Source organism: Palaemon carinicauda, chromosome 3 (genome assembly GCF_036898095.1).
Source record: "Palaemon carinicauda isolate YSFRI2023 chromosome 3, ASM3689809v2, whole genome shotgun sequence".
NCBI lineage: Eukaryota > Metazoa > Arthropoda > Malacostraca > Decapoda > Palaemonidae > Palaemon > Palaemon carinicauda.
Genome location: NC_090727.1, coordinates 69,789,879 through 69,812,694, shown reverse-complemented (window position 1 = coordinate 69,812,694; position 22,816 = coordinate 69,789,879). Strand labels below are relative to the sequence as shown.

Below are 22,816 nucleotides of genomic sequence, written 5' to 3'. Positions count from 1 at the left end.
GTGCCATCAGTGCACCTCACACAGTGCACTGTAGTTATTACTTAATGGTTCTTGCAGCATTCCTTGAATTTTACCTCCATTCCTGCTCCCTTTCTTCCATCTTGTTGGCCAACCTCTTGTAACTTTTGCTTTAAATTACAAGTGGTGGGTTTTCCCCCTGTTGCACTTGGATGCTAAGTGACCCTTCAAGCCACAGCACTAGGCTATATAGCCCATATACATAAATCAGAATCACTGGTCCTTGAAGTCTTTCTTTGAATGCTTGTATGCTTTCTGGCATTTCCAGCTAGAGAGGGTCTTGTCTCACAAGATTGGTCTGGGGATATTGAGGAAAGTTAGATACTCTGCAGACATGTACAGTATTAGAGCGAGCGAGCAGTCTTCTGTGCTTTCGGTCATGGGAGGGTACTTTTGGCTGAACTTTTTAAGGTTAGTTTGAGACTTCCTTGTGTTGGCTTTCTCCAGACATAAGCTCTTATGAAGATAGCTCTTCATCATATCTGAAGTGAAGTGATTGTTCTGCTCTGATCCAGGTGCTCCAGTGAAAAGGCATGGATCTATCTTCCTCAATGGAAGTCTTACCTTCTAAAGGACTTCCTTATGTAAGCTCCTATCAAGAAAAGCTCTTTGTCTTTAGTGAAGGGTGATTTGCTCTCCTGATCCATGTGTTCCGTGTTCCAGTGGAAGGGCTTTGATCTCTTCCTCAGTGAAGTCATACCCACTCAGTGGTCAGGTTTCTAGAGTATGGTTCACCTTATCCTGCAGTCTCACTGCACCCTTTGATCACTTAAATGAGGTTTCCGAAAGACCTCACCCGCAAAACTTTACTATCTAACCAAGGCTTTGAGGAAGAGTAGGCTATGATCTGTATCGTTTCTTATATCAAGTCTTGCATTCTTAAAGATGGGTACACGTGTTTTCTTTCATTCCTGAGTTTTTGTTGAAAAATTAATATGCTATTGCTGTCCCTATCTTGAGGTACAAGAGTTTTTCTACCTCCTTCCTCTGGACTTTTTAGATAACTATCGAGATAGTGATCTCTAAACAGGACTCTTATTCCCAAGTGTCAACGTCTTTTAGTTAGCACCAAGAAATAGAAAGAAGTGATATCCAAAGTTCCTCCTTTTTACTATCACGAGGCTACAAAAATATTGTATTTATCTCGCTTGGAAATGATACAATGCCTTGTGGAAGAGACCTTTTTGCCCATGTTTTGAACACAGCATTTGTTGCAGGTAAACCATCTTTCTCTTACTACCTATGGGAGGTTGCCCACAATTACTTGGACACTTTCTCCATGGTAGTTACTAAAACCACACTGTCACTTCCCGGAACCTCGCAGTTCACTGTAGGCTTTTAACATCTTTGCAGCCTTCTTTCAGCCCCAAGCTGCTCTTTTTTTTTATTCATTATGTTTTACATCCATTCTAACTTTCTTCCATCTTGCTACCCAACCCTTCTAAATTTAACATAGTTGTGTAACTGCAGGGTTTTTCTCGGTTTCACTAAAGTGCTGAATGGTCATACAGGCCCAGTGCTGGGCTAAATAGCCCAAATTCATAAATCAAATACTTACAATTGCTTGACATATTCAGTTTCTTTTGTACATGTTAAATACATGTAGGCCTACTGTAAATCATTTTATTTAACATGTTTACTGCTGTTGGTAATTGAGGGCCGTCTTGTGCTTTCAGGCCTAGATTTGCATACATTTTGACACTGAAGATTTAGTGTGTTCCTTGAAAGTACACTTCAGTCAAGCAAAATCTTACCTTTTATGAAAGGTTTATTTATGTTTATATTTAGTACAGAAATACAGTATATTTATAGTATAGTACAGTACATTTAGTGAAGCAAATAAATGCTATGTAAAATTGCTTGACGAAATGCTGTTGGTGCTCTCTTTTTTTATTTTTAAATATTTAACTTAGCCGGTGAATATATAATAGCTGCAACTCTGTTGCTCGACAGACACATACATAAAAACTCGCCAGCGATTGCTATACAGGTTGCGGGTGTGCCCACCAGCGCCAACTGTCGGCCAGATACCACTCTCGATGTAAACAAAACCTTCATTTTCAATATTAAACTTACCCGATGATCATATAGCTGTCAGCTCTGCTGCCCGACAGAAAAAACCTACGGGCGGAATACGCCAGCGATCGCTATACAGGTGGGGGTGTACATCAACAGCGCCATCCGTCAAGTAGGTACTCAAGTACTCGATGTCAACAAGAACCAATTTTCCCTCTGTCGTGCCAATGGCAAGACCTACTAAATACGCCGTCCCTAACTGGAGTTGTTTTCACAACGATTTGGTGAAGTACTCTATTCCAGTTTTGAGCTTTCGCTATGCAGGGGTTTTATCTTCATTTCAAAACTTGAACTCGTTTTGGATAGATTTAATTATGGTGACGAAGAGAGTATGGACTCTCTTTCACTTTTAAATGGCCGACCCTTCCCTTAGACGGAAGTGTGTTTAGGTTTTTGGTAATTTTGCTTAACAAGTTATAGATCCATTTATTTTATATCTCTCCGCCTTTATAGGCCTCTTCGTTTAACTTTCCAATTATTATAAACTTATAAAAAATAAATTTTTATGTTTGTTTATATGCGACCTTTCCTAATAGTAGGCGGTCCTAACTTGGAACCGAAGTTAATTAACATTGAGCCCGTTATATCGTATTTAACCTTTAAAGAATTTAATACTTTTTTAATTTTAATGTTTTATGAAAGAATTTCTTTGATAGTCTCGTACTGTTTTCAAAGATGAACTAACGTTTAGTTTTTAGTCTCCGCAGTTGTTGACGTTCAGAACGTTCAACTTGCGCTCTATCGTTACGATAGAGAGAGAGTGTATCACGGTTTCACTTTGCAGTAAGAGTAAACCGATTCTAGCGTTTCGTTCATTCTTTCTTAGCTTAAATGGTTTAAATTCTAAATAAAGGAACTTTTTATTTGGGAAACCTTTCAGTTTTTTCCTTTAGCAAATAACATGTTTTAACGATATATAATTGGGCTCTTCTCTCAGGTGCTAAATCAAGAGAGAAGAGAGAGAGAGATAGAGACGGAGGGAGAGAGAGGAGAATAAACGTTTCGTTCAAGCGGGTAACGTTGTTCTCGTTTTTTACTCTTCTCCCTAGTCGCTGTAGGGGAAGAAGGTAAAACGTTTCTAGGGTTTTATTCTTGTTCCCAGGCTTTATGCGGTGAGAGATTGTAAACGTAGTTTATTTGATCTAGTGTTTAGTCTCTTTTCCAGCCACTGAATTCTTTATCTTTATGTTTTTCTGTTGCATTGTAAAACTGTTTTCGCAATTACTACCTTTTAATGAAGGATAGGATTGCGTGTTTCAGGTAGAAATCAGTTAAAGTTTCGATTTCAGTGAAATAAGTGCAAACAGAAAATCAAAAGTGATAAAGTGATATGCGCAAAGTGTTACAGTGTTGCGTCCGAGGGTTCGTCTGTTCGTGCCAGTTGTTCACCTAGTCCGGGACCTCTTACAAGCTCCCAAGCCCAGGGGAGAAGTAATGTCGAACGACTTATGGGTTCGAGAGGCCTTGATCGACGAACAGACGTTTTTCCCTCCGTGGTTTTGGGCGTATCTACACACGTTAGCCGACGTGAGATCGCCCCACCCACACAAAGACGAGAGAGCCCATTTATTCCTCGTCAGCGGAAGAGGTTTCTCATAAGAAACCATGGACCAAATCTTGCAGCTTTTAAGTGCAAGTCGGTCCCTTCCGCGCAAGTCCAACGGCCTAGGTGTAGCCACTGGGTCAGTTCGGACTCGCTGCAGTCATCCGACGACTGCACACCTCCCAAGAGAGGCAAGGTGGTACCGCAACAGGCAATAACTCCGTCTGTTGCCGCACCAGCTGTTTTAGACCCTCAGTCACAACGGACAGTAGCTCCGTCTGTTGCCGTTTTTTTTTGTAGACCCTAAGTGGTCTTTACTGCAGTCTATGCAGACTCAGTTAGCTGCGGTTATGCAGGAGTTTCGTGCGGAGAAGGTTGACACTGCTCTCGTTAGCCTACAACCTGCCACGGTTGTGCGCCCAGCTCACGCTGAGGCTGCCTGCTCCCACACTCCGGCTGCGGAGAGCTCCACCTCCGATGCGCAATCGACCCTGCCAGACGCATGTTAACGTTAGCCGACGTGCGGCTCCCTCCGTTAACATGCGTGAGCTACCGCATCAGCAGTGGGAAGGTGGAGTCAAGCTGCCGTGTTTTGACGCAATGCGTTAGTTTCCGCAACCCACGGCAGTCCCCACCACGCACCACCACTCCGCTTTGGTTGTTGCCTGGTCCCTCACTCCGACTGCGGAGAAGGTTGACGATGCACCAGTTTGCCTACAACCTGCCACGGTTGTGCGCCCAGCATGGCTGCCTGCTCCCACACTCTTGTTGTGAGAGCTCCTCCACCCATGCGCAGTCGACCCTGCCAGACGCATGCTGACTCCCACAGACACACGGAGCACTCCGTTGCCGTGCGTGAGCTACCACAAGCTGCCGTGTTTTGACACGGTGTGTCAGCCTCCGCAACCCACTGTGGTTACCGCCACTCGCCCGCAGCAGACTAGTCAGTCAGGAGTTGAGGCTTCCCCACACAGCTTTGGTTTTTGCCAGCTCACAGATTGTCAAGCAGTTACATGACGTTGCCTTCTGGTCTGCTACTAATGCACCAGTGCTGTATGTCCTCACGCACCTGTTGTGGTTGACAGTTCAGTTTTTGACAGTTCACAGACTGTCAAGCAGTTACATAACGTTGCCTTCTGGTCTGCTGCTTATGCACCAGTGAGACCCTCACTGAGATAACCTAGCTTTTCTCGGACATGGTTCCTGTAGATGAGAAAGTGCTGTTCTCCCTCCTTCTGATATTCCTTTGAGGACTCTGTCATTTGGAGAGGAGCCTTAAGCTGCTTAGCCTCCTATGGACTTTAATTAAAGCATAACAAGGCTTCCAGGGATGGTAAATGGTTCCGCTTCAGTCGCTAACCCCGTCTGTTGCCACACCTGCTCCCATAGACCCTAATGGGCTTTGTTGCAAGACATGCAGTCCAAGCTTGTGTCCTTGATAGAGGATTTTTTACGGAGAAGAACCTTCTAGCCAACAACCTTCCTACCGGTTGGTTGTATGCCCTGTTGACGCTGAGGTATCCTACTCACGTCCGCCAGTTGAGATGGTTCCTCCACCGGTGCGACCCAGTGTGGGTTGCCAGTCGCACGTTGACGTTAAGCGACTCGGAGGTGGTTGTGGACGTTCAGTGTGTCACTAGGAAGACGTTCAACAACCAGCAGAGGTGACTTGTTGTGACGCAGTGCGGCAACCTCAGCAACCCTGTAGGGGGTTGACTGCACAACCCAGACAGTCTAGACAGTTTCGGGTTGACGCTGTACTTCCTCGCGTCTCCATGGTTGACAGTTCACAGACTGTGCAGCAGTACCATGATCTTGTGTCCGGCTCCGTCACGCATCCACCAGTGCGACCGGATTCAGCGAGTCAGACGTTGCCCACTCCGTTGCCGTTTCCTCATCAGTTTCGGATGAGGAACCCTCTGATGAGGACATTGCTGAACAAGACGATCAACCCCCAGCCCTGCTATCCATCCAGAAGATGCTGAAGAAGGAACACTGCCCTGTCAGGCTGTGGATGAGTCTGGTTAGGACACTGTCATCCGTGGTTCAATTTGTGTCACTTGGAAGACTACACCTCCGTCCTCTTCTGTATCATCTAGCTTTTCACTGGAAAAGGACAAGACGCTAGAAGCGGTCTCGATCCCGGTTTCCGGAAAGATAAAGTCTGGTCTGACTTGGTGAAAGGACTTTATCAACCTTTGAAAGGGTCTTCCCCTGACTGTTCAGACTCCCAACCACGTTCTCTTCTCGGACGCATCGGACGTAGGCTGGGGTGCGACATTAGGCGGTAGGGAATGCTCGGGATTATGGAACTCGAGTCAAAGGACAATGCATTTCAACTGCAAGAAGCTTCTGGCTGTACGTCTGACCTGGAAAAGCTTCAGGTCTCTCCTTCAAGGCAAAGTGGTGGAGGTGAACACGGTCAACACCCTGCTTTGACGTACATCTCCAAGCGAGGAGGGACCTACTCTCTGACATGGTACGAGTTCGCAAGAGACCTCCTCTCCTGTTCAACAGGTCTAGTCTTTTCACTAGTAACGAGGTTCATCCAAGGCAACTTGAATGTCATAGCAGATTGTCTCAGTAGGAAGGGACAAATAATTCCAACATATTGGACCCTCCACAAGGATGTATGCAAGAGACTTTGGGTCACCTGGGGCCAGCCAACCATAGATCTCTTCGCAACCTCGATGACCAAGAGGCTCCCAATACTTTGCTCACCTATCCCGGACCCAGCTGTAGTTCATAGAGATGCCTTTCTACTAGATTGGTCACATCTAGATCTATATGCATTCCCTCCGTTCTAGATTGTCAACAAGGTACTGCAGAAGTTCGCCTCTCACGAAGGGACAAAGTTGACGCTAGTTGCTTCCCTCTGGCCCGCGAGAGAATAACTCACCGAGGTACTTCGATGGCTAGTAGACGTTCCCAGAACACTTCCCCTAAGGGTGGACCTGCTACGTCTGCCACGCGTAAAGAAGGTACTCCAAGGCCTCCACGCTCTTCGTCTGACTGCCTTCAGAATATCGAAAGACTCTCGAGAACTAGAGGTTTTTCGAAGGAGGCAACCAGAGCGATTGCTAGAGCAAGGAGAACATCCACCCTTAGAGTCTACCAATCGAAGTGGGAAATCTTCCGAAACTGGTGCAAGTCAGTATCCGTATCCTCGACCAGTACCTCTGTAACTCAAATAGCTGACTTCCTCTTATATCTGAGGAAAGAACGATCTCTTTCAGCTCCCACTATCAAGGGTTACAGAAGCATGTTGGCATCAGTCTTCCGTCACAGAGGCTTAGATCTTTCCAACAATGAAGATCTACAGGACCTCCTTAAGTCTTTTGAGACCACAAAGGAGCGTCGTTTGGTTACACCTGGTTGGAATTTAGACGTGGTTCTAAGATTCCTTATGTCAGACAGGTTCGAACCACTTCAATCAGCCTCCCTGAAAGATCTCACCTTTAAGACTCTTTTCCTGATATGCTTAACCACAGCTAAAAGAGTCAGTGAGATTCATGCCTTCAGCAAGAACATCGGATTCTCATCCGAAACGGCTACATGTTCTACAACTTGGTTTTCTAGCCAAACACGAGCTGCCTTCTCGGCCTTGACCAATATCGTTCGATATTCCAAACTTATCGTATGGTTGGAAATGAACTAGAAAGAGTATTATGTCCTGTAAGAGCTCTTAAGTTCTATTTTAAAAACCTTTACGAGGCCCGTCTGAAGCTTTATGGTGTTCAGTTAAGAATCCATCTTTGCCTATGTCAGAGAATTCTTTATCCTATTTTATCAGACTGTTAATACGAGAAGCTCATTCCCTTCTGAATGAGGAAGACCAAGCTTGGCTGAAGGTAAGGACACACGAAGTTAGAGCTGTCGCAACTTCCGTGGCCTTTAAACAAAATAGATCTCTGCAAAGTATATTCGACGCAACCTATTGGAATAGCAAATCAGTGTTCGCGTCTTTTATCTTAAGAATGTCCAGTCTCTTTGCGAGAACTGCTACACTCTGGGACCATTCGTAGCAACGAGTGCAGTAGTGGTGGGGGCTCCACCACTACAATTCCCTAATTCCAGAACCTTTTTAATCTTTCTCTTGAAATATTTTTGGGTTGTCCGGAAGGCTAAGAAGCCTTTCGCATCCTACTTGATTTGGCGCGTGGTCAAAATCATTTCTTGAGAAGCGCCTAGATTAGAGGTTTTGATAAGGACCTTTAGTATGGGTTGCAACCCTTCATACTTCAGCTCCTAGGAGTCGCTCAGCATCCTATGAGGATCGCGAGGCTCAATAAGGAAGACGTACTTAAAAAGGCAGAGTAATTGTTCAAGTCGTCTTCCTTACCAGGTACTTATTTATTTTATGCTTGTTATTTTGAATAACTGCTAAAATGAAATACGGAATACTTAGCTCATAATGTCAACATGTAATGCTGGTCTCTACCCACCCCCCTGGGTGTGAATCAGCTATATGATCATCGGGTAAGTTTAATATTGAAAAATTTTATTTTCCTTAGTAAAATAAATTTTTGAATATACTTGCCCGATGATCATAAATTAAAGGACCCACCCTTCCTCCCCAATAGAGACCCAGTGGACAGAGGAGAAAATTGGTTCTTGTTGACATCGAGTACTTGAGTACCTACTTGACAGATGGCGCTGTTGATGTACACCCCCACCTGTATAGCGATCGCTGGCGTATTCCGCCCGTAGGTTTTTTCTGTCGGGCAGCAGAGCTGACAGCTATATGATCATCGGGTAAGTATATTCAAAAATTTATTTTACTAAGGAAAATAACATATTTCTTCTCTGTCGACGTGTCGACAAGACGTACTTTACTCGCTGTTGAACCTGGAGTTTTTCCCATCATATTTGGTGAAGTACTTTAATTTGGTTTGAGCTTTCGCAGTACAGGTGTTTTTTCTTCAAATAAATCCTTGAACTCTTTTTTGAATCGGATTAATTGTTGATGACTTAGATCGTTTTTTGGAATTTTCCCTTGACTAATTCAAAATGGCTGACCCTTCTCAAGTTCCCAAGTTTAGAAAATGTAATGCTAGGGACTGTCATAGGCGTCTTCCAAAGGCTTCTCTCGACCCTCACACTGTTTGTTCCAATTGTCGGGCTAAAACCTGTCAATTGGAAGATCGGTGTGAGGAATGCGTGGGCCTTTCGGAATTCGATTTTATCGAATTTGACAAATACACACGCAGACTAGAGAGAGATAGGGTAAGGAGGAGTTCTTCTAGGTCGGTAGATTTTTCCTCTCCACATGCCCCTGAACCTAATCCTTCCCCTGTAGTGGTTGTTCCTAACCCCCCTCCTAGCACTCAGGTACCGTCTATGCAAGACATGATGCGTGCTATACATGCCTTGGGGGAGAGAGTTGAGGCCTTAGCAAGTGACCGAAATCAACTCATGGCGGACGTAAAGGAACTCAAGTGCCAAAGTGCCACGGCGGAAAGTGTCAAAGTGCCTAGTGTTACGCAAAGTGTTGTGAACAGTGTTGCGCTCGAGGGTTCGTCTGTTCGTGCCTGTCGTTCACCTAGCCCGGGACCTCTTGCAAGCTCCCAAGCCCAGGGGAGAAGCAATGTCGTACGACTCATGGGTTCGAGAGGCCTTGATCAGCGAACAGACGTTCCCTCTATGGTATCAGGCGTATCTCTCCAAGATCGCCCCTACCAACGTAAGACGAGAGCCCATTTTTACCTCGTCGTCCGAAGGTGTTTCTCGTAAGAAACCTTGGACCAAGGTCTCCAGACCTTTGAAACGTAAGTCGGTCCCTTCAGGACAAGTCCAACGTCCCGGTTGTAGCCACTGGGACAGTTCGGACCCGTTGCCGTCATCTGATGACTGCTCGCCGCCTAAGAGAGGCAAAGTTGTGCCGTCTCATTCGCTAACCCCGTCTGTTACCGCACCTGCTTCCGTAGACCCTAAATGGGTGTTACTGCAAGACATGCAGTCCAAGCTTGCGTCCTTGATGGAGGACTACAACGCTGAGAAGGTTTCCGTTGAACCTACTGGCCATCAGCCATCCAAGCGTTCTGTTGTGCGTCCTGTTGACGTTGATGTAGCTTTCTCGCGTCAACCAGTTGGGGTGGTACCTCCACCGATGCGACCCAGTGTGGATTTCCAGCCGCACGTTGACGTTAGGCAACGCACTGATGTGATTGGTGACGTTCAGGACGTTCATCAACCATCAGAGTTGACTTGTTTTGACGCGGTGCGTCAACCTCCGCAACCCGGTACGGTGTTGACTGCACAACCCAGACGGTCTAAACAGTCTCGGGTGGACGCTGTGCGTCCTCGCGCACCTGTTGTTGTTGACAGTTCCCAGACTGTTCAGCAGTTCCAGGACGCTGCGTCCGGCTCCGTCACGTATGCACCAGTGCGACCGGACTCTGCGAGTCAAACGTTGCCTACACCTTTGCCGTTTTCTCATCAGTTATCGGATGAGGAACTGTCAGATGAGGACGTTGCTGAACCACATCCTGAGGATCAGCCTTCAGATCTTGATGAGCCTAAAGCAGTTCAACCATCCTTGGACTTTAGAAAAGTCATGGCTGTTTTTAAAGAGTTGTTCCCTGATCACTTTATTTCTGTGGCTCCTCGTTCGCCGCCGTCAGAGTTTGTCTTAGGCGTTCCTGCTACCATGCCTGCCTTTACTAAACTCGTTCTCTCTCGCTCATCCAAGAGAGCTTTACGGCTGTTAGGCGATTGGTTAGAGACCAAGAGGAGTTTAGGGAAGACGGCTTTTGCCTTCCCCCCATCTACTCTCTCGTCTAGATCGAGCGTCTGGTATGCCACGGGAGAAGTTCTCGGCTTGGGAGTTCCTGCCTCTGCCCAGGGCGACTTCTCAAGTCTTGTAGACTCACCCCGCCGCCTTGCCATGAGACGCTCGAAGATTTGTTGGTCTCCCTCGAACCTGGACCACCTTCTTAAAGGCATATTTAGGGCGTTTGAAGTCTTTAACTTCCTGGACTGGTGTTTAGGAGCCCTGAGTAGGAAAATCTCTTCTGCCGATAGGGATGTTTCCTTACTCATTATGTCCTGCATGGACAAGGCCGTCCGTGATGGGTCCAACGAGCTTGCCGCTTCATTCACGTCCGGAGTCCTTAAGAAACGAGAGTCTCTGTGCTCTTTTCTGTCAGCTGGAGTGACGCCATGCCAAAGATCTGAGCTACTCTTTGCGCCCTTGTCTAAGTGCTTGTTTCCTGAAGTCTTGGTTAAGGAAATTGCCTTGTCTTTAGTGCAGAAGGACACCCACGATCTAGTTGCGTCCTCGGCTTGCAAAGCTCCCCCTTTGCCTGCCTTGTCTGCTAGACCTAGGATAGACACTCCAGCGTCCAGGTTTATCCCGCCCTTTTGTGGCAGAGCCTCCAGCAGGGGAGGTGCTCGTGCCGAAGGGAAGAGAGGGAAGAGGAAAAGATCCAAGTCCTCTAAGGGCAGAGTCTGACTGCCCTCAACTTCAGACAGCAGTAGGTGCCAGACTCAAGAACTTCTGGCAAGCCTGGGAGAAGAGAGGCGCAGATCAACAATCTGTGAGGTTGCTCAGAGAGGGGTACAAAATCCCTTTTGTACGCAGACCTCCTCTAGCGACGTCCCCCATCGATCTCTCTCCCAGGTACCGAGAGGAAGAAAAGAGACAAGCCCTGAAACTGGAAGTGTCTCTTTTGCTAGAGAAGGGAGCGGTGGTCAAAGTCTCGGACCTTCAATCACCGGGGTTTTACAACCGTCTCTTCCTAGTATCAAAGAAGACAGGAGGTTGGAGACCGGTGCTAGACGTCAGTGCTCTGAATGTCTTTGTCACAAAGACGAAGTTTACCATGGAGACCACAAAGTCAGTCCTAGTAGCGGTCAGAAAGGAAGACTGGATGGTCTCTCTAGACCTAAGGGACGCCTACTTCCACATCCCCATTCACTCAGACTCCCAACCTTTTCTGAGATTCGTCTTCGACGATGTGGTGTACCAGTTTCGGGCCCTGTGCTTTGGCCTAAGCACAGCTCCTCTCGTGTTTACGAGGCTTATGAGGAATGTGGCAAAATTCCTCCACTTATCGGACATCCGAGCCTCCCTTTATTTGGACGACTGGCTTCTCAGAGCCTCTTCCAGTCATCGCTGTCTGAAGGATCTCAATTGGACTCTAGATCTGACCAAGGAATTGGGACTCCTAGTCAACTTGGAAAAGTCACAGCTGGTCCCATCCCAAACTATTCTGTATTTAGGGATGGAGATTCACAGTCAAGCTTTTCGGGCTTTTCCGTCGGCCCCCAGAATAGATCAAGCCCTGCTCTCCATCCAGAAGATGCTGAAGAAAGAACGCTGCTCAGTCAGGCTGTGAATGAGTCTGGTAGGAACGCTGTCATCCCTGGAGCAATTTGTCTCGCTAGGAAGGCTACACCTCCGACCTCTCCAATTCCATCTGGCTTTTCACTGGAAAAAGGACAAGACGCTAGAGGCGGTCTCGATCCCGATTTCCGAAAAGATAAAGTCTTGTCTGACTTGGTGGAAGGACAATATCAGCCTACGAGAGGGTCTTCCCCTGGCGGTTCAGATACCCAACCACGTTCTCTTCTCGGACGCATCGGACTTGGGCTGGGGCGCGACGCTGGACGGTCAGGAATGCTCAGGTCTGTGGAACTCGAGTCAGAGGAGCATGCATATCAACAGCAAGGAGCTTTTGGCGGTTCATCTGGCCTTGATAAGCTTCGAGAATCTCCTTCGAGGCAAGGTGGTGGAGGTCAACTCGGACAACACCACGGCCCTGGCGTACATTTCCAAACAGGGAGGTACCCACTCACTGACTTTGTACGAGATCGCAAGGGACCTGCTCATCTGGTCAAAAGATCGAGGCATCTCCCTAGTAACGAGGTTCATCCAGGGCGACTTGAACGTCCTAGCAGATTGTCTCAGTCGGAAGGGTCAAGTAATTCCAACCGAATGGACCCTCCACAAGGATGTGTGCAAGAGACTTTGGGCGACTTGGGGTCAACCCACCATAGATCTCTTTGCAACCTCGCTGACCAAGAGACTTCCAATCTATTGCTCTCCAGTCCCAGACCCAGCAGCAATACATATGGATGCCTTCCTCCTAGATTGGTCACATCTAGATCTTTACGCATTCCCACCATTCAAGATTGTCAACAAGGTACTGCAGAAATTCGCCTCTCACGAAGGGACAAGGTTGACGTTAGTTGCTCCCCTCTGGCCCGCGAGAGAATGGTTCACTGAGGTACTTCGATGGCTAGTAGACGTTCCCAGAAGTCTTCCTCTAAGAGTAGACCTTCTACGTCAGCCACACGTAAAGAAGGTACACCAAAGCCTCCACGCTCTTCGTCTGACTGCCTTCAGACTATCGAAAGACTCTCGAGAGCTAGAGGCTTTTCGAAGGAGGCAGCCAGTGCGATTGCTAGAGCAAGGAGAGCGTCTACCATTAGAGTCTACCAATCGAAGTGGGAAGTCTTCCGAGACTGGTGCAAGTCAGTTTCCGTATCCTCGACCAGTACCTCTGTAGCCCAAATAGCTGATTTTCTCTTATACCTGAGAAAAATACGATCCCTTTCAGCTCCTACTATCAAGGGCTACAGAAGCATGTTGGCATCGGTCTTCCGGCATAGAGGCTTAGATCTTTCCAACAATAAAGATCTGCAAGACCTCCTTAAGTCTTTTGAGACCTCTAAGGAACGTCGTTTGGCTACACCTGGGTGGAATTTAGACGTGGTCCTAAGATTCCTCATGTCAGACAGGTTTGAGCCTTTACATTCAGCCTCCCTGAAAGATCTCACTCTTAAGACACTTTTCCTGGTATGCTTAGCCTCGGCTAAAAGAGTCAGTGAGCTTCATGCCTTCAGCAAGAACATCGGGTTTTCGTCAGAAAAAGCTACTTGTTCTCTGCAGCTTGGTTTCCTAGCCAAAAATGAGCTACCTTCTCGTCCTTGGCCTAAATCTTTCGATATTCCTAGCTTATCGGAGATCGTAGGCAATGAACTAGAAAGAGTCTTATGCCCTGTTAGAGCTCTTAAGTTCTACTTAGCTCGTACTAAACCTTTACGGGGCCAATCTGAAGCGTTATGGTGTTCGGTTAAGAAACCATCCTTGCCTATGTCAAAGAATGCTTTGTCATATTTTATCAGATTGTTAATACGAGAAGCTCATTCACACTTGAGTGAGGAAGACCGATCTTTGCTTAAGGTTAAGACGCACGAGGTTAGAGCTGTAGCAACTTCCGTGGCCTTAAGCAAAATAGATCTCTGCAAAGTATCATGGACGCAACCTATTGGAGAAGCAAGTCAGTGTTCGCGTCATTTTACTCGAAAGATGTCCAGTCTCTTTACGAGAACTGCTACACACTGGGACCATTCGTAGCAGCGAGTGCAGTAGTGGGTGAGGGCTCAACCACTACAATTCCCTAATTCCATATCCTTTTAATCTGTCTCTTGAAATGTTTTAATGTTGTTTTTATGGGTTGTCCGGAAGGCTAAGAAGCCTTTCGCATCCTGGTTGATTTGGCGGGTGGTCAAAGTCATTTCTTGAGAGCGCCCAGATTAGGGGTTTGATGAGGTCCTGTTGTATGGGTTGCAGCCCTTGATACTTCAGCTCCTGGGGGTCTGTCAGCATCCTAAGAGGATCGCTGGGCTCCGTAAGGAAGACGTACTTACAAGGCAGAGTAATCGTCTAAGTCGACTTCCTTACCAGGTACCTATTTATTTTGGTTTTGTTATATTGATAACTGTCAGAATGAAATAAAAAACTCTTAGCTTATACGATGTAAACATATTTAACTCTGGTTTCTACCCACCTCCTTGGGTGTGAATCAGCTATTATATATTCACCGGCTAAGTTAAATATTTAAAAATGATATTTTAATTATAAAATAAATTTTTGAATATACTTACCCGGTGAATATATAAATTAAACGACCCTCCCTTCCTCCCCAATAGAGACGCAGTGGGATGAGAAGAAATTGAAGGTTTTGTTTACATCGAGAGTGGTATCTGGCCGACAGTTGGCGCTGGTGGGCACACCCGCAACCTGTATAGCGATCGCTGGCGAGTTTTTATGTATGTGTCTGTCGAGCAACAGAGTTGCAGCTATTATATATTCACCGGGTAAGTATATTCAAAAATTTATTTTATAATTAAAATATCATATTTCATAGATTGTCCATCTAACATTATTAAAAATGGGAATATTCTTGGAGAAATTTCTGTGCTGTATTCAGACTTTGGTGTGAAAGACCATGTAAGATTTCAAGGTATTTTATGAATTGAATAATTTGTCTCTCTCTGGTGGGATTTTAGATAAACTGCCATAGACTGCTTTAAAGATATTTCTCCTTGGACAAAATGTATTCTAAAACAGTTAGCTTTAGTAATTGTGAGATCTCCGCTGGTCTACATACAGTATTTTACAATATAAGGAAGACAACTTTTGAGGGTATAATTTTTAAACTTTTATAATTGAACCCTTCAAATTTTTGAAGATTAGTGATTATACTAGTAAGCTCCAAATGAGCCAATTTTTTATTTGACAGTTTGTCCCAATACATTTCTCTTCACCAGAATGGCACTCATTGTAATAGAAGCCTTTGTTGCTATCTACATTAATACTTATTCTGTTATCTTTGGGTATGAATAACAGAGCGAGTACCTAGGGTTGTGGTGGCTGATGTGCTAACGTCCCTGACTGGTGAATGCCAGACTGGGGTTCGAGTCCCGCTCAGACTCTAGTTTCTTTGGTCGCTGCAACCTTGCCATCCTTATGAGGTAAGGATGGGGGGTTTAGGGGATCCTACGGGTCCTGGCGCTTGCAAAATCATAGGCGTCAGCCATGAAGTTTTGCAGTAACGACTTAGTGAGGGCCTTAAGGAGGTCCTCCTTGTTGTAAGTGGCAACGGCCAATTCGGAAAGGGTGACCGAATTGAGAGACCTGCCAAATCTGCACCTAGAATCAAATTCTAACTTAAGAAGAGACTGGGAGTTTGGGAAACTGTTCGCTGAACTGCGTCGAGGCACAGTCCGGGCTCAACTTACCTACTGAAAAGGTTGCTGGGGCATTCCGCCAACATTCACTGTCCCCCGGAAAGAGGAGGGAGGTTAAGTCGGTCTCCCTGAGTTGTGGTAAAGGCTTCTCGTCTTTGATAGCCTGGAAGACAGACTCCAGGATCTTGGTCGCACATTGTGTAGGGGTTTGGTCGTCGGCCACAAACATAGTGTACGAACTTTTGTGGGCCGTAAGCATGGTGTTCAAACAGTCCCACTCATGGAACAGCCGAACCAAGACAGACTGTGCCTGTTCCTTAGGAAAAATGACAGTTTCCTTTGGAACCTTATCTAAACGGATCAGAGCTTCTTCTGTGAGGCGAGCGTAGCCGGGGAAGGGGAATTCAAGACCCGGCGGGTAGAATTCGTAGTCCATAAGAGGCCGTGTACCGAAACCCTCGATTGACAGCATACCCTCCGAAAAGGGGGCATGCAATGCTAACCTCCAAGGGTTATTCTTATTGAAAGGAGGAAGCTTGGAGGCGTTGGGAATGGGGTACTGCTGTTGTGGTGGTGGTAGCCCTGAACTCATGAGGCCTTGGACTAGGCTCTCCACAGAAGCTATCCTCTCATGTGATTGCTTCGTATGAGACGATAGCATCGACTCAAAACGAGCAAACAGTCTGTCAGAAAATTCCTCCATGTTAAATGATCCCGCCTGGGGGGGAACAGGTGCCGGAACGGAGACTACTTCTTGAGAGGTTTAGGGCACAGTAATTGGGTCTTGAGAGACACTGGTGGAGGAGGATTTAGCCTCCGAGGGTGACGATCTCGAAGGGTTGTGGTCTTGGGAAGATTTGTGAGTTTTATATAAAGGCTTGTGATGAGCCTTCACTTTGGGGGGAACAGGTCGGGAGCTGAGATCAGTCCCGGTTGTCCCCGGAAAACCTCGAAAAGAAGATTGGTCGGAAGTAGAAGAGAAAACCGGGCTAGGGAGAGGAATCCCAGCCTGGGAACCACCTGACTCGCCTACGTCCCTACCTGCGTCGGGATCATCCAGAGCCATGGGTTCCACATCAAGGTCGAGGGTAGCGACGTCCTCAGTTAGAGTGGCGCCCGTCTCCCCTTGGTCCGGGGCCAGAAGAAGAGATGCAATGCTCTCGATGATCGGGTCCGCCAGCGCTTTGGGGACCGCAGCCGATGTTTTAGCATTGGGGTAGAGGAGGGAACATCATTCCTCAGAAAGGATATAAGGCTGTCTGGCCTTCACGTTGCGGGCGAACCCGCCAATCCAGATCTTGAGGGTAGCTCGGGCTGTGTCCTTTTCAAGCTGGGTGCTCTGAAAGAGAACAGACTATTAGTGAGGGATAAAAGTGCCAAAGAAAAAACTAAGAAGCCCAAGGACTTCGTAGGCACATATAAGGCATGCAGGAAGTCCAGAGGACTGTGGGCTTAAAGTAATAAAAATATTAAAAAAGGACATTAAAATGTATCTCCCCACAAGTCTGTATTAAAGTAAATGCACTCACCGAGTCAGATGTTAGAGTGGAAGCCAATTTGTAGCAGACAGGACAGTTGTCCGGATGCCAAACAGCTAGGTCATCCACTTGAAGAGAGCAGTGAGCGTGCGAACGACACACATTATGGCCGCAGGGTTGGTGGAGAACAGCGGCACATGCCGTCATCGCACAGCGGACAGTCTGTAAGATAAAAGATACATGAGTATCTTAAAGGAAAGCAATTAGGGGCCGGAGGTCCCAGTGCTTAAATATTATAAAAGTTAATATCATGGTGATAAAGTTGAATTTATATAGCTATAAAAATCCTGAATGGAAGCAAATGAAGGGCACGGGGCCCGAATGCTGTAACTCTCTCTATATATATATCCAACCCATGATAAAACTATTCATATAAATGCCTTAAATATATTGAATGGAGGCAAATAGGGGACCCGGGGGGTTATAAGTCATATATCAAATAAATGATAAAAACTATTCATATATAAATGCCTTAATAATTGAATGAAGGCAAAATAGGGGACCCCCCGGGGGCCCCGGTGTTTAAAAAATCAAATAACAGCTTTACTTGATTGTAAAATTATTAAATTAAATTAATGAATTAAATTAAGTCAGACCGTAGTCGTGATCATATCATGGAAGGCAAGGTCGAGAACTAGGATCGTATATAATAGATAAACGTGACTAAAATATAAAGGGAATCTAAGTAATAATGCATAACGTTGGCTCCGGGGCTCACTAAATAACTCGACCGAATGGTAATGAACAAAAGCTACTCCCGGGGATCCCGTAATGAAAGTCTTTAAACATTTATATATATATATATCTATATGAGGTCCGTGAGGTGCGTGACAGAGGGGGGAAATAGATCTTAAAAGGGTCCGTGACGTGCGGGACCAAGAGGGAGAAGCCCGTACACAACTTAATAAATAAATAACATAACAAGGTACCACGGAATGAGCCGAAAACTTCCCGCCGATCATCGGCCAAACGAGCGACGGAAAGAAAACTACTACAAACGGGTAGAGTAGGGGAAGGAAAAGTAATGTACGTTAATACATAATAATAGAATGCCTCACAGAACAACGGGAACCGCACGTGCAAAGCGGATGCCCCCGGGAGGAGTACATAGCGCTGTAAGATATCGGCGGGAGGAGGCTAGGAGTGGGTTGGCTCCGGGACGATATCAGGTATACCAACCTGCCAGACCCACGAGTGATATGATCACGTGGAAAGACTAAAACACTATAAAAAACATAACACATGGTAAATAAGAGAGGAAGGCATGCTGGATGATAATAATAATAATAAAATTAGCTATAAATCAATCGTAAAACAAACGAGGGCGCGAACAAGAGACAGGAAAAACCAAGCTTGACGGCGCTAGGAGTAGGCAGGGCTACCAACAGAACACAGGGTCAGTGAAGTGCTAACAAAATGAAAACTAAAATGTAATATCTGACTCATGAAAGCCCCTCGAACTAATGCAAGCATACGAATGACGTTAAAATGATAAGCGAGTCCGTGGCGTGCGAACGTAAATAAGCCAAGAGATGATATGTGGAAAAGAACGCTGATGGCGATCAGGCATGCCAACCTCCAAAAATATGCACATGAATATGAAATAACTGTTATCATAAAACAGGAACAATATAAAATGATACGGTGTGTGAACCGTGGCAATCCATAAAGTTCATAACGAGAAACAATCAGTATGGAGGACTTATTGAAAATCGTTAAGAACGAACGAGAGAGAGAGAGAGGAAGGAACCGATCCCGAGAGAGACCCAGCAAAGGTCGTGAATAATAAGCTGAATAATATAAACAAAAATGGGCAAGGCCCCCTCCAAAATCTCAAAACTCATAGATCTGGTACTTAACTTAGATGTAGTGACAGTCGAGTCGGACATCTTTAGGTAAATCCAGAGAAAAACCAGCGAAATTCACACACCAGACAAAATACGGTTATCAAACTGCGTGCTAATAAAGGAGTGACGTCACTGGCGTGGGATTGCTAGTAGTAGTACGATGTTGAACGGCACCTCGCTGTTCAGGGATTTTGACAGGAGATATCTAAATGGTGCGAGGCCTCTGGTTGCGAATTATCACGCCCCAGTATTATATCGACACCTTATACAGGTGAGCGAGCTGGGTTCAACCTGGCATTCCCATGCAGTTTTTTCTCTGGTAATATATAGCAGTTATATACTTTAGAAATGGTGCTAAAGGAGCATTTCACTGGGCAGCACGGGTCGGAGCCCAGAAAGACCTTAAACAGATGCAAGTGGAAGGACATGTCTGAGGTCTTTGTTCTGCAGTGGACTAGTAATGGCTGATGATGATGATGATGACATTAATACTGTAATGTTCTGACTGCCGACCATTTATGATCGTAGGGAAGTCCAGATTCCCAGTTTCCTTGTCCACCTTCTTCTCTAATTAATTTACATCTCGCATTCCCACTCATTCCGTGCTAGTACTGTAGTATGATTGCCATACTAGACTCTATACATTTCCCCATTGTTTCAAGAGGCTGTAGGATCCTGTGCCAGAAGTAGACCATGGTAATCTTCTAATAGAGTCTTTGAAGAATTACTGGATGTTAGATGTCCTATAATAGAAACATCCTTCCCTTTAAGTGATATTGGGTCTTAGTTTTTCTGTGGTTAACATGTTAATGTAGGCTTATTTTGTTCTAAAGCTTCATCAGTATCCCATAATGTTGTTGTTGTTTTTTTTTTTTTTAAACAAGAATATATTAGGTCATGCACAGTAGTTTCTGCAGCTTGTTTATCATCAACAAGCGATGTCAGGTTTATTCTTTATAGTGTCCTGGTGGGTTCCTTGTTGTTGCTTATTGAATGCTACACGCTTGAATATTTATAAGCCACCAGGAAGAATAATGAGCAGTTATCAAGTTAACAAAAAGTCATTAGTACTGTGTTTGATAATTTCATGGATATCAAATATTTTTGTCAAGAGGGTAATGGCTAAAATTGGTTCCATAATTAGCCCCCCCTTTAAATGGAAAGCGCATATAAAAATAGTTGTTACATTATTTAATAAAGAGGGCTTCTTGAAATATTCTTGGAATTTGTGCGATGCACATCTGTGTTCATACTGTACAGTATTGTACTATGCTTTTATACAAATAAGCTGTGTATTATTGTTTAACTTTTCTTTTCATTCCAGGTTATTTGCTGAAGAATATGGTATTGAAGAATATATTTTATGAAACTGAAGTAAACTTACCCAAGTTACTTTTTCTCTTCATAAAGAAATGCATCTGGATCTTTTGCAAAGAAGACAGAACTAATGTTCTTGATAATTATACAATCACTACCGCATTCCCTTTCTCAGTAGAGAACGGGTAGATATGGCGATTAGTAATGGTAGGTGTTTGTTGAAGTTGGTTTTTTATACAAATATTTCAAAAAGCTTGTACTTGATACTTAATGTTTATCAAGATCTTTATTCAAAATTACCCGTTTTGATTGCTTCTTTACAGTAACAAATTAATGAGGAATATATTTCTATTTCATGGGGAATTTGGAGCTACAGTACTTTTTGCTATAAATTTCTGTTTAACCTGTGGTTTTGTTAAGCTATATGATTTGCTGAAATTAATAACAAATATTCCATTTCTAAATTAGCTACTTTCTTAGTAATTTCTTGGTGACCAGCATAATTGTGTTTTAGCTTCATGCATTATGTAGTATGAAGGAAGCAAAGATTATGTGCTTAAGTACATACAGTAGTACAGTAATGTTGTTATTGTGATTAATTAGGGTTTTTAGTTACAGTGAGTCACTGTGGGAAGTGAATTTGTATAAGGGTATGGATTAATAACAAGATAAGTAAGGGTGGGAAATAGTTTGTCTGTGTAAATTATTTAAAGTTGATGCTGCTTAGCAAGAGTTTGGGTAAAAGCCTAATAAATGTATAGTATTAGCTGATGCTTTATTTTTTATTTAATTCACAAGTCATAAGTACTACTGTTTAACTTAAACCACGTATGAAGAACACTTGGTCCACTCATAGATAACTTTGACACGAAGAGAAATTTTCCCCATCATAGAAAAGCTCATTTTTTTCATTTATTCTTACATGAATACAAACCATTATCGTTTAATAAAAGTATGTTTTCAGTGAAGCAGGGTACAATTGTTAAAACTTTCTAACGAGGTGGTGATAGTTATTGCCGGGTGGCGATGAAACGTCGCTCTCCCAAAAGGCTACTGAGCTGAGCTCCCACATTTGTTTTCAACGGCTGGAAAGTACGGATGTACTTCTTGAGCCATCAACAGGTTGATTTAATCTTTGACTTTCCTTTTATATAAATTTGTTGGCAGGTTTGTGTGCAACAGCTATTAAGGAAGAGGAGAGGTTTTGCAGCTACAGTATTTTCTGATAACTGTAACTGGGTGACAGTTGTATGTGCATTCTACATTCTTCCTCCTATTAGACAGCATTTCAGTTTGGTGTTTATTCCCTCGAGAGATAGTGGCTTGGTTATGTCAACATAACCCTGAAGAAATTGGCTTTTGTAAGACTTTTCTGTGCTTCATCGTAGCTGCCACCAAGTGTGAAAGGGAGAGATGCCATTCTTCTTACAGTCATTGCCTTCCCTCAAAGGTGCATTGTGCATCGTTGGACGACGAAAGCTTTAATGGTGGTTGAGGGTTTTGTTGTGATGTAGGTACACTGACAAGGACTGGAGCAATGATTCCTTTCTGGGATGCCGTGCATGACGATAGTCATAACAGACAACTCTCAGCTACGGAGGTGAATTTATAAATGACCCTGAACTTGCAAGGTGTCTTTTATACACAAGGTAACTTGCCAGGTGTCTTTTTTACACAATGTGACTTGTTAGGTGTCGTGTATACACAATATGTCGGTGCCTTAGATGTTGATATGCTGGCCCTAGAGGAATGGAGAGAATATTTCTTTGGTATTTATGTTGGTCCCTCTAGTAGCCTTTCACAGACAAGTCTTTGGAGACCACAAAGCACCTCTCCAAAAAAAAGTTATTTCCTTTGTCAAAACTAATTTTTTCTTTAATTCTCTCAAGTTTTCAGTGCAATATTATATATTTCCTGTGTCTGGTGTTCCTCAGGGTAGGGTTCTTGACCCATTACTTTTCATACTATATACACATATGTAGTTTGGCCTAAAAAACAAGCTCATCACATATGAGGTGTTCCTAGTCTTTATGTTAATTCCATCTCCTGAATGTAGATGTGGTGTTGCTGAATCTAGCTAATTCAAGTACTTAGTACAAATTAAGGGGCATGGAGTTGAACCATAACAAAATTCAAAAGTATGGTTGTAAATGGGCTGAGAACATAGGCTTCTCAACATCTAGGTCTCTGCATTGAATATGTTTCTATAACTATTTACAAATTTAAAATTTTATGTGTGATTCTTGATTGCAAATTCACTTATGAGAAGCACATGTGTTGTTCAATTGCACAAAATATAGGCTTATTGAAAAAGTCTTCTAATATTTTTGGTGATCAGTCTCCTGCATTCTGAAGAAAAGTTTTAATTCTTTCATTCTACCTTGCTTCAAGTGATGGTCTGTCAAGTCTTTAGCTGCTGACTCTAATCTTAATTTGTTGGACAAGAACTTCATTCTATTAAATTTCTTATTCCTGATCTGGATATTAATTTCTGGCAC

General features: G+C 44.4%; 3 long non-coding RNA genes across 22 annotated transcripts in view; 2 read left to right on the top strand and 1 right to left on the bottom strand.

Moving 5' to 3' along the window:
* The window catches only part of LOC137638319 (uncharacterized), a 1,154,758-nt gene that overhangs the window by 532,569 nt on the left and 599,373 nt on the right, over positions 1-22,816 (bottom strand). The window lies entirely within an intron of this gene.
* Positions 1-22,816, top strand: part of LOC137638322 (uncharacterized) — an 838,879-nt gene that overhangs the window by 717,719 nt on the left and 98,344 nt on the right. The window lies entirely within an intron of this gene.
* LOC137638331 (uncharacterized) overlaps positions 1-22,816 on the top strand; it is a 174,508-nt gene that overhangs the window by 147,149 nt on the left and 4,543 nt on the right. For both annotated transcript variants that reach the window (XR_011044062.1, XR_011044061.1), the window contains one exon: positions 20,326-20,525. This is a non-coding gene — a long non-coding RNA (uncharacterized lncRNA). The remainder of the gene's footprint in view (positions 1-20,325; positions 20,526-22,816) is intronic.